This window comes from Lolium rigidum, chromosome 4, assembly GCF_022539505.1.
Source record: "Lolium rigidum isolate FL_2022 chromosome 4, APGP_CSIRO_Lrig_0.1, whole genome shotgun sequence".
NCBI lineage: Eukaryota > Viridiplantae > Streptophyta > Magnoliopsida > Poales > Poaceae > Lolium > Lolium rigidum.
In genome coordinates this window covers 257,045,567-257,056,741 of record NC_061511.1, presented here as the reverse complement: position 1 = coordinate 257,056,741, position 11,175 = coordinate 257,045,567, and the positions used below count along the sequence as shown (strand labels likewise).

At 41.3% G+C, this 11,175-nt stretch overlaps 2 long non-coding RNA genes across 8 annotated transcripts; both read right to left on the bottom strand.

Moving 5' to 3' along the window:
• Nucleotides 1-4,180: 4,180 nt before the first annotated feature.
• Nucleotides 4,181-6,918, bottom strand: LOC124707563. The gene is made up of 3 exons (XR_007004915.1): nt 6,784-6,918; nt 5,659-6,695; nt 4,181-4,505 (listed from the first exon to the last, which is right to left on the bottom strand). It is a non-coding gene; the product is annotated as an uncharacterized LOC124707563 (long non-coding RNA).
• An 18-nt stretch (nt 6,919-6,936) lies between these two features.
• LOC124707562 lies at nt 6,937-10,925 on the bottom strand. Of its 7 annotated transcripts, none has more exons than XR_007004912.1 (5): nt 10,446-10,924; nt 9,604-9,781; nt 8,288-9,512; nt 7,695-7,799; nt 6,937-7,212 (listed from the first exon to the last, which is right to left on the bottom strand). It is a non-coding gene; the product is annotated as an uncharacterized LOC124707562 (long non-coding RNA). The 7 variants fall into 7 exon arrangements; XR_007004914.1 differs by lacking the exon at nt 6,937-7,212 and having other exon boundaries at nt 7,696-7,799; nt 8,288-8,367; nt 8,484-9,512; nt 10,446-10,925; XR_007004913.1 differs by lacking the exon at nt 6,937-7,212 and having other exon boundaries at nt 7,696-7,799; nt 8,288-8,646; nt 9,036-9,512; nt 10,446-10,925.
• Nucleotides 10,926-11,175: the final 250 nt, after the last annotated feature.

Below are 11,175 nucleotides of genomic sequence, written 5' to 3'. Positions count from 1 at the left end.
CAACAAAACATAAATGCTCGAGCACCTTCGAAGTTCATAGAAAGGCTAGAAATAGTGATTGTCAAAGATAAAAGCATCAAAGTTATACCACAATCAATCATATTTTGAGACAAGCATATTATACTAAGAATGACAGTTTTGCTCTCAAGAAAGTGCTCAAAGAAAGGATGGAGACACAACATAAAAGTAAAAGATTGACCCTTCGCAGAGGGAAGCAGGGATTAACATGCGCTAGAGCTTTTAGTTTGTAAAGCAGGAGTAAAATTATTTTGAGAGGTGTTTGTTGTTGTCAACGAATGGTAATGGGTACACCAACTACCTCGCCAACCGGACTTTCAAGAGCGGCTCCCATGAAGGACGTTATCTCTACCAGGCAAGGTAGATCATCCCTCTTCTCTTTTGTTTACACACGTATTTTAGTTTTATTATGGGTGACACTCCCCCCAACCTTTGCTTACACAAGCCATGGCTAACCGAATCCTCGGGTGCCTTCCATCAATCACATACCATGGAGGAGTGTCTATTTGCAAAATTAAGTTGCTTACCGATGAATCGAGCAAAACATGTGAAGAGAATTATTAGTGAAAGTTGATTAATCGGGGCTGGGAACCCCATTGCCAGCTCTTTTTGCAAAATTATTGGATAAGCGGATGTGCCACTAGTCCGTATGAAAGTCCGTCAAGAGTAAATGACAAGGTTGAAAGTTAAACACCACATACTTCCTGATACGTCTCCGACGTATCGATAATTTCTTATGTTCCATGCCACATTATTGATGATATCTACATGTTTTATGCACACTTTATGTCATATTCGTGCATTTTCTGGAACTAACCTATTAACAAGATGCCGAAGTGCCGCTTGCTTGTTTTCTCGCTGTTTTTGGTTTCGTAAATCCTAGTAACGAAATATTCTCGGAATTGGACGAAATCAACGCCCGGGTTCCTATTTTGCCCGGAAGCATCCGGAACACCCGAGAGTCGCCGGAGGGGGCCACACAGGCCCTGGATGATAGGGTGGCGCGGCCCACCCCCCGGCCGCGCGGCCCTATGGTGTCGTCGCCCCTTCGACCTTCCGACGCCGCCTCTTCGCCTATATAAAGGTCCCGGACCTAAAACCTCGATACGGAAAAGCCACGGTACGAGAAACCTTCCGCAGCCGCCGCCATCGCGAAGCCAAGATCCGGGGGACAGGAGTCTCCGTTCCGGCACGCCGCCGGGACGGGGAAGTGCCCCCGGAAGGCTTCTCCATCGACACCACCGCCATCTCCATCAACGCTGCCGTCTCCCATGAGGAGGGAGTAGTTCTCCATCGAGGCTCGGGGCTGTACCGGTAGCTATGTGGTTAATCTCTCTCCTATGTGCTTCAATACAATAATCTCATGAGCTGCCTTACATGATTGAGATTCATATGATGATGCTTGTAATCTAGATGTCATTATGCTAGTCAAGTGGGTTTTACTTATGTGATCTCCGGAGACTCCTTGTCCCACGTGTGTAAAGGTGACTAGTGTGTGCACCGTGTGGGTCTCTTAGGCTATATTTCACAGAATACTTATTCACTGTTATGAATGGCGTAGTGAAGTGCTTATTTATATCTCTTTTTGATTGCAATGTGTTTTGTATCACAATTCATCTATGTGCTACTCTAGTGATGTTATTAAAGTAATCTATTCCTCCTGCATGGTGTAAAGGTGACTGATGCGTGTAGTTGACACGTCCGTTGGGAACCCCAAGAGGAAGGTGTGATGCGCACAGCGGCAAGTTTCCCTCAGTTAGAAACCAAGGTTTAATCGAACCAGTAGGAGTCAAGAAGCACGTTGAAGGTTGATGGCGGCGGGATGTAGTGCGGCGCAACACCGAGAGATTCCGGCGCCAACGTGGAACCCGCACAACACAACCAAAGTACTTTGCCCCAACGAAACAGTGAGGTTGTCAATCTCACCGAGCTTGTCTGTAACAAAGGATTAACCGTGTTGTGTGGAAGATGATTGTTTGCAGAGAAAACAAGTAAAAACAAGTATTGCAGCAGATTTGTATTTCGAGTATTAAAAGAATGGACCGGGGTCCACAGTTCACTAGAGGTGTCTCTCCCATAAGATAAAAGCATGTTGGGTGAACAAATTACGGTCGGGCAATTGACAAATAGAGAGGGCATAACAATGCACATACATGACATGATAAGTATAGTGAGATTTAATTGGGCATTACGACAAAGTACATAGACCGCCATCCAACCGCATCTATGCCTAAAAAGTCCACCTTCGAGTTATCATCCGAACCCCCTCCAGTATTAAGTTGCAAAGCAACTGCGACAATTGCATTAAGTATGGTGCGTAATGTAATCAACAACTACATCCTCGGACATAGCGCCAATGTTTTATCCCTAGTGGCAACAAGCACAACACAACCTTAGAACTTTCACGTCACCGTCCCGAGTGTCAATGCGAGGCATGAACCCACTATCGAGCATAAATACTCCCTCTTGGAGTTAAAAGTAAAAACTTGGCCGAGCCTCTACTAGAAACGGAGAGCATGCAAGATCATAAATAACACATGTGTAATAACTTGATAATTAACATGACATGGTATTCTCTATCCATCGGATCCCGACAAACACAACATATAGAATTACGGATAGATGATCTTGATCATGTTAGGCAGCTCACAAGATCCAACAATGAAGCACAATGAGGAGAAGACAACCATCTAGCTACCGCTATGGACCCATAGTCCGGGGGTGAACTACTCACTCATCACTCCGGAGGCGACCATGGCGGTGTAGAGTCCTCCAGGAGATGAATCCCCTCTCCGGCGGGGTGCCGGAGGAGATCTCCGGAATCCCCCGAGATGGGATCGGCGGCGGCGGCGTCTCGGTAAGGTTTTCCGTATCGTGGTTTTTCGCATCGGGGGTTTCGCGACGGAGGCTTTAAGTAGGCGGAAGGGCGGAGTCGGGGGCCAGACGAGGGGGCCACACCATAGGGCGGCGCGGGCCCCCCGGGCCGCGCCGCCTTGTGGTGTCGCCACCTCGTGGCCCCACGTCGTGTGTTCTTCGGTCTTCTGGAAGCTCCGTGGAAAAATAGGCCCCTGGGTCTTCGTTTCGTCCAATTCCGAGAATATTTCGTTACTAGGATTTCGAAACCAAAAACAACGAAAACGGAACCGGCACTTCGAGCATCTTGTTAATAGGTTAGTTCCAGAAAATGCACGAATATGACATAAAGTGTGCATAAAATATGTAGGTATCATCAATAATATGGCATAGAACATAAGAAATTGTCGATACGTCGGAGACGTATCAGTGACTAGTGTGTGCACCGTGTGGTTCTTGTCGTAGGCTATGATCATGATCTCTTGTAGATTGTGAAGTTAACTATTACTGTGATGGTATTGATGTGATCTATTTGGTTATGTTGATCTTTCATGCACTCTAAGGTTATTTAAATATGAACATTGAATTGTTGAGCTTGTTAACTCCGGCATTGAGGGTTCGTGTAATCCTACGCAATAGTGTTCATCATCCAACAAGAGTGTAGAGTATGCATTTATCTATTCTCATTATGTGATCAAAGTTGAGAGTGTCCACTAGTGAAAGTCTAATCCCTAGGCCTTGTTCCTAAATACTGCTATCACTTGCTTGTTTATCGTTTCATTACGTTACTACTACTGCTACGTTGCTACTGCTCATACTTATTCATACCACCTGTATTTCACTATCTCTTCGCCGAACTAGTGCACCTATTAGGTGTGTTGGGGACACAAGAGACTTCTTGCTTTGTGGTTGCAGGGTTGCATGAGAGGGATATCTTTGACCTCTTCCTCCCTGAGATCGATAAACCTTGGGTGATCCACTTAAGGGAAACTTGTTGCTGTTCTACAAACCTCTGCTCTTGGAGGCCCAACACTGTCTACAAGAACTAGATTTTAATGTGCGCCTTGGCGCACGATCCCGTGAAGTTTGTGACAATTTTCATTATGTAAACATCGATAGAAGTTAAGCAATTAATGAAGAGTGAATAATTATACGTTTAATTCTCCTTGATAAAGGGAAAAATGATTAGAACATAACATATTATGTGGATTAAACACAACAGTAAATTAGAAAAATGCACTCCACATAAATGTCGAAGTAGGAAAATATTATACACAAATATGAAAACATGGTTATGAGAGAACGGTAGTTAAACATAGGGAAACATCAAAGAGTTTGCTTCGCAGCTTGACAATGAGTGAGAACAGATGAAGGTAGGAGAAACTATGTAAAAATGATATAATATAATTTTGCTCCCAAATTTAATCAGTCTTCTTCAACAACATGATGCGTGTACATAGGGCATGTGTTTTGCCCATAGCCAGATTTTTCCAATAGATTGATGTATATGACATACCAATAGAGGTAGGTCACCGGTCACTTCACACTTCGTGGGTATAGTGTTGTACAATGGATCTGGAAGCTGCCATGATCAAGACCCTGGACGAAATCTCAACGACAACCATGGCTTAAACCTGGTAAGAAAGGACGGGGTATCATATTAGCCAAGGTTGCATTGTACATAAAGAACATTTGTGCTTTCTTGGTTGTAGTCCGAGAAAGTAAATCATTTTTTCGATTGATCCATCAGTCGGTATGTATTTTAATTTCCGAAAGAGTCTGGTGGGAAAAGCAAGAATATATCTCACAAGGAATATGTAAGGGAACATAATAATATACATGCAAGCCATTGATTATTTGGTAAAAATTCACCAAACTTTTCGAAAGGTATGCAGTTTTCAACCAGTTCATTGGTGTGCATATTCTTTTGATCTTCTTGACATGAATTTTCACCATCGAGCAGAATGAAAAAAATATAGTTAATCTTTCTATGGGAAACATTGTCTGATATCTCACATCAAAATTTCCACAAACAATTGTGTCATCTCTGACTATGAGTATAAAAATAGCTAGAATGATTATAGAAACACCATGTGAAAACCATGTCCATGGAGGCATACCTCTTATCCAAACATATATCAAATCACCACTTCATAACATTCAGAAAATAGCAACGTTCCTACGCCCAAGACTAAGTAAAAAGTGTCCATCCAAAGTTGTAAAGAAGTTTACTGTCTATAGAAGAACTATATTCTGGACAGATCAATAAACTGGCCGCTATTTGAATGTGTCCAACCAAATTGCACAAATAAATATTATATGGAAAGCCTGGAACATGGTCTACAATTTTTATTCAGGGTGTGCCTCAAAATTATGCTTGTAGAAATTAAAGACTTAATTCAAAACTCATTGCACCAAACAGCCCAAGGAGAACCTTAATAGAAGATGTTTGAACATCAACACTGAACAGGCTAACACTTCTGAACCTTAACTCTCAATGTTGGCATGCACCCGTACTAATTTTCTAATTGCTACTGTAAACTAAACAACATGTCCATCTTTTCATATATAGAAAGTACAAAACAAACAACACCTGCAGAATTATTTTAGAGAATTCCAACTCTGATTTTTCCCTTCAATGGAGTACAGGGACAGAGAAGAAACAAAACATAGCTTAGCAAACCCAGCTAATTAACCATTTTTATCCCGTCGTAAATCCATCTATTGGCCAGATGCTTTGGTTCTACCGAGAACCAGACACAACAAGGGAATGCTAAGATAACAGACCTTATGCCAAGATGGAGGCCGGCAACCTGTACTCCTACTCCAGCAGCTGCGGCGACCCAACGACAGCGGAAACATACTTCAGCATAAGCAGCGACCCAATAGGAAATGTTGCTGAAATGAATAACAGAAACATCGTACAAAACATGACATATGGGTTATATACTTTAGAACAACATTGGCAAATGTTTGAAGGATATATGAATAGGTAATATCTTACACAGGAGAAAACTCAAAATAAAAATTAAATAAAAACAACAATGGTGGCCTTTGAAGCTTATTTTTCTGAAATAGTGAACCACTTAGTTATGCCCTACACAGAACAGTACATTTAGGATGATCAAACTAACAGAAACTATATGGTAAATTAACAACTAAGTATTTAGCTGTACATGTTTGGATTGCGACCAAAAAAATAATAATTAATGCTGCTTAGCAAGGTTAGCAAGTAGTGCATACATGAGCTGTCTAAACTCTAAATTAGTGTCCATCCTATTGGTGACAAATCACTATCGTGCAAACCAATTTGCACAATCAAAGAACATTTGCAGTTTTCTTCTTCGGGGTTACTTTTGTCACAGGCTACAAATGAAGTGTTTTCTTCATCCTCACTAATACAAATCTAGCGTAATTCTATTTCAACAAATAATCAAGAAAATATGTATAGGGCATAGATGCGGATGCAGCACGACAAAAGCACATCATAGGATGGCAAAATACATCCTAAACAATGAAGATCCCAGTGTATTAGTTCACCCAAACTAAACTCTCATGCCCTAGCTGTACTGTTGGGACCATGGGGATGTTTCCATCTTCTGTTTAAATAACCTGAAATTGATAAGTCAGTTCACCAATTTAAGGACTCATTTCTAGTGGCGAAAAGGAAAAAATTGATACAGAAGTAAACCAGAAAACATATTAAATCTAGCAAGCAGAAGCAACAAAGAGCAGGAATAGATCAGCTTTGGAGCGGCACACCTCGCATCCGTTGAACAACAACTTCAAGCAACAGAGACATGGGCCAGCGACCAACCTCAGACCTACCGGCAGGAGCCCAAGATGGGGGACAAATAAACTTTACTGGAAATGTGGGGGAGTATGTAGAGATGCATAAATACAAAAGGATACCTATATCTTGCAATCCAGGCCTGTAGGTCATCATATACTCTTCTTTCCGCTCTCTAGGAGACATTATGCATCAACTCCTCGAGGATACTCCCATATCTGTAAAGACTTGGTTCGGTTCCTTTGAATAAACAAATCATTTCTCGAGTAACAAAAAAGGTAGTGTTGAAAGATTTGAGTTCCCAACAGGATATTTGGGAGTAGAAGTTTAGAAAAAAGTCTGTAACCAGCCAATCACAAGGGGTTGCTACAGCACAATAAAAAATAAAAATATGAAAACTTATTAGGTATATTATCTAACATACAACTAAGTAAGTTGACCAAGTAGTGAACGGTAAGATTAGGGCTCTATTGGCCAAGGATTTCGTCTCCTCATTCCCTAACTAATTTGTGAGCTAAACAAATATAAGCGCCAGTGCCAAGCTACTATACCTGCATGGTAAGCATAAGCACACAATTAATACAAAATCCCGTATTATCAGGAACAGTAAAATTAGTTCTCTAAACAATGTATAAGACATAAATATGGGAAGATATAGCTGCAAAGCAATCTCGTTTGAACCAACAAAAAGATCTCAAGCTTCAACTATGGTTCAAAGCGCACATGAAAATACAGAAGTTGACTGTATGAAAGAAAACTAACACCTAAGGTTCAACATTTACCTACCAAAAGAGCCAGAATTGAGGGGAATCTTTCTTTTACATTGCTCCAGTCAGCTACTACTACTAAATTTTGAACTACCCAATCAGAATATTTAACCATGATTACTATAGGTCTGCAGCTGCACATTTTCGAGTAAATTCAATGCCACGGAGATGAGCACCACGACAACCTGCAGCCTATGGCTTGTCCCCTGACCATCAGCCGGTACTGCGCAATTCAAAATAAATTCAATGCAAAAGATATGAGTTACCTTTTTGGTGACAAACTCTGGTAGTTGGCATGCATCACTGCAACAGCCTGCAACCTCTGTTGTGCTTCCCAACAACGGCAGCGAGTTCGGTGTTTAGCTTGACCTCTAATTATTACATATTATGAATGGTGAGTAAACAATATTAACCTGATTTCAACAACTCAAAATAAAATTTAGATACTATGAAAATCACTTCTGTTTTAAGGATCCAAATTAGTCTAATGCTTGCAGCCTGCAGTGGACTGGGCTTCCCAACCTTTAATAGATTTTTCAAGCCCGAGCACATTATTCCCCAAATATCTAAAGGTGACGAGGAACTTATTTATAGCTATTCACTAAATAATATAATGCAACCAACTAACTGCTCCAGACATAGAACAATTCAGCCCAACATGTGACAGAAACTTGCCGTTTCAAAATTTTCGTATCATTCCAGGAAAATGCCACGACACACATAGCCATTTTGAATCCAGAGACAATGAATCAAAGAAGGAGCTAATATAAACACATGATAACCACTATATGCAACATAATGGAAAATGGCCAATAAGGGGAATTGTGTATGACTCAAAATGGAAAAACAAAGGAATTACCTAGGGAATAAAGCGACGTCAACTGTTAGCTTACATGTGTCTCTTGGCTGGCCATTACAATAGATGGACATTGCTTGTTTCTCGAGACAAGAAAGGATATAATATATACATCATGAATGATCAGATTAGGAGAAGATAAGACAAATAATTGTAGGAAAATAAATTTCCATACACTTACATGAGTGAAAGTTCTTACCTTGTCACATATTTTGTTCACTGATGTAATAGGTAAGAGTGCATCTATGTGCTTACAAAATAACCACTGAATATCACTCCATAAAAAAGTTTCAACTTACAGTACTTGTCTTATCAATAGTTCCAACATGTTTCTTGGGTCAGTTCCATTTGAGGTTGCTTTTCTACAAGCGGCAAAGCAAGAAAAAAGCAGCGAGGGAAGTGATTTGAGCTAAATTGCATTTGAACTATTACATGAAAATGAGGACAAATCAAATTAAAATTTATGCATATAAATATTTTGGTACATCCTTCATAACCTTTTGGTACCAGGATGCAGATTTTCATAGGAGAATGTTGCAATCACTAATACACAGTGTGCCGAATCAACCTTATTCCAGTATAACCATAAAACACAAAATTCATCATATTTAAAGTTGCAGATTTATAAAAGACCAACAAACTGGCAATAAAAAAATCATCACAAATGCTTGCCCATTCTCAATATTTTAGCCAAAAGACAACAATGACCATTGTCAATACACAAATAAGGATACTTATGTGGTCGGCTCACCTCATCTCTCCGCGGTGCAGCAGCCACAGAGCAGGAGATCACATCTTTCATGGTCGCAGCCCAGTGATGCTGCAGCGGCTTGTGCTTCTCCTCCTGTCTTACGCAATGTGACAAGTTAAAATTATAGCAGAACTCTCATGAGGTCAGACAGTAATCCACATGGTGTGAAACTGTGAAGGTACTACAACATATGATCTGTTTACTGAACTCTATACTGAAAGAATGCACCTATGTCAGGAACATGGACTTTTATATCTTATTGTCATCTGATGCCTGTCTCAAACATAGCACAAATATATTTTGTAACGAATAAATCATCTATATAGCAATAATAGTTTGCACATAATGGAGAGAGGATTGTACATGCAAGGGACATCTTGTAGCTGATTTGAGAAAATGAAGTGGTTGTACAGGGTACCTGAGACGGAAAATCTGTGCAAAATCAAGACCTTCCTTGCATCTCCTTTCCTAATATCACTATAGAAAAATTAAACACTGACAGATAATATTGTAAGACAACTATGAGAATCTAGTTACACCCTAAATGCTCATAAGAATACGCAAGCACATTCTAGAATGCTGATATGTAACAGACCACCACAGTGCTGAGGACGACCACATCTATCCAGCGTCCTCGAGCCATCTGCCGGTTGCCTCTTTTGCTGTCGTGAAGGTGGGATGGAGGAGACAAAGAGGAGCCAATGATGGAGGTTGCCGGCCGAGAGAAATCTCCAAGTTGCTATCAGCTGCAATTTGAAATAGGAAATTAGGTATATAAGTATTGTACAACAAATTGTTAAGTAAAAGCGGAGCATACCAGGGAACATTTTAAAAAGTAAAAAAATCAATAAATCATAAAGATAATATGCAAAGTTTATTTCTTAGGTAGGATTGAAATAAGTACATAGCCAATTCTGTTACAAGTTAGAATACTGCCTTGGGTTACCAAGAGAACCAAGAAAATGTCTGCCCTGTCAGTTTATCACAAAATAGGTTGATCAGGGACTATTTTGGGGAGCAGCTTGGTATGCACCCCCAACTTATTGAGCTGGTGAACGATTGGCAGCTACCCAAAAAAATAAGCAAATGTCGAGAATATGGGTAAATACATTACTATATCAGTGGCAATAATAATTCAGCTTTATCAATCACAAGGGACTTGATCGAACATCTTTGTACATCAACAATATTGCCACCATTTGATTTTATTCACAAGGATGCACATGAAATCGCACAAAAGTGCAATACTGTATCTTACTATGAAGTTGCACTCGTTTGTGAAGGTTATCGAATTAATTATAGTTGGAAACTTCACACTTCAAGCAAGACATTCAAAGAATCAGAGATGCACAAATTTATAAGATTGCCTATTCAGCAGAATAGGAGTAATATGCCACAGAAATGACAAACCAGGTCCTGTTCTCCTTCTCCATCAACCCTGTTGCCATTGTCTTGAAGGCCTTGCCTCCATTCTCCACTCCTAGAGCTAACGAGAAGTATGGACATAGTGAAATCAGGCCAAGGTCAGGTTGTGAATGTGAACAAGTCGAATTCATATAAGAAAAAAAACATGGTACAAACAACTTGTATATATGTATCAAATGGAATCTTTCCTGATACATGTCAGCAATAATAAAAACGAAATACATAATCTAATAAGTTGATCCGTAAGTGAACCACTACCAATCTGTATGAACCAACTTGAATGACTGAATCATGGGGGTTGTTCATTCCATCAAACATATGACAAGCACAAAACAGAGATAGTAGAGGAAAAGGTAGGGGAGGAGGAGGTGGAGCCTGGCCGGACACCGAGCCCAGAACGGAGAGGCCCTGGGCTGCTCAGCGGCCATCCCATCGTCGCTGGATACCGACGTGGCCGTATGGCGCGAGGGCGCCTCGCCGTCCGCCCGCCGTCCCCGCGCCGGCCGCCGGCTCAGCGGCCATCCCATCGTTGCCGGATGCTGTCGGGGCCATATGGCGCGAGGGCGTCTCGCTGCTGGCGTTGGGCGCAGCCACCATCGTCGGGTTGCTCTGGCCCCGGCCGCGGCCACCGTCACTGGGCGCACTGGCCGCGCTTGGCCTCGGTCGCCCCGTCCTCGAAGCCTGGTGGGCGCTGACATAGGCATCCCAAATGGGC